At 33.2% G+C, this 1,026-nt stretch overlaps 1 protein-coding gene across 5 annotated transcripts in view; it reads right to left on the bottom strand.

The window, feature by feature from the left end:
- CSNK1G1 (casein kinase 1 gamma 1) overlaps positions 1-1,026 on the bottom strand; it is a 160,209-nt gene that overhangs the window by 138,605 nt on the left and 20,578 nt on the right. The gene's annotated exons all lie outside the window — the stretch shown is intronic.

Below are 1,026 nucleotides of genomic sequence, written 5' to 3'. Positions count from 1 at the left end.
AACCACATTGGGAAAAAAGGAGTAAAACTGTCATTATTCACAGATGACATGATATTGTACACAGAAAACCTTAAAGACTCCATCAAAAAACTACTACACTTAAATGAATTTGACAATGTATCAGGATACAAAATTAACACACAGAAATCTATGGCTATTTTATACATCAATAATTAACTCACAGAAAGAGAAACTAAAAAAAAAAAAAATCCCATTTACCATTGCACCAAAAAAAAATTAATATATCTAGGAATAAACTAAGAAGGCAAAAGACCTGCACTCAGAAAACTACAGGATGTTGAAATAAAAGAGGAAGACACAAAAAAGATGGAAGAATATACCATGTTCATGGATTGGTAGAATCAACATCATTAAAATGTCCATACTACCCAAAGCAATCTATAGATTGAATGCAATCCCTATTAAGATATCAACCGCATATTTCACAGACCCAGAACAAACTCTCCAAAAATTCATATGGAATAAAGAAAGACCCTGAATAGCCAGAACAACCCTCATAAAGAAGAACAAAGTTGGAGGGATCACAATTACAGATATCAAGCTATATTACAAAGCCACTGTTCTCAAAATTGCCTGGTACTGGCAAAAGAACAGACATATAGACAAATGGAACAGAACAGAGATCCCAGAAATCGACTCAAGCCATTATGGTCAATTAGTATTTGCAAAGGAGGCAAGATCATACAATGGAGTCAAGACAGTCTCTTCAATAAATGGTGTTGGGAAAATTGGACAGCTACATGCAAAAAAAATGAAACTAGAACACCAAATAATACCATAAACAAAAATAAACTCAAAATGAATAAAGGACTAATATGTAAGACAGGAAACCATAAAAATCTTACAAGAATCCATAGGCAGCAAAATAGCAGACATATGTCATAGCAATATCTTTACCGATACAGTTCCTAGGGCAATGGAAACTAAGGAGAAAATAAACAAATGGGACTACAACAAAATAAAAACAGCAAAAGAAACCATCAACAAAACAAGAAAGCCCACTGC

The sequence above is a fragment of the Myotis davidii genome, unplaced genomic scaffold (assembly GCF_000327345.1).
Source record: "Myotis davidii unplaced genomic scaffold, ASM32734v1 scaffold461, whole genome shotgun sequence".
In the NCBI taxonomy this organism is placed as follows: Eukaryota; Metazoa; Chordata; class Mammalia; order Chiroptera; family Vespertilionidae; genus Myotis; species Myotis davidii.
Note: the sequence above shows the minus strand (reverse complement) of the source record. Positions and strands in the feature narration are given on the sequence as shown.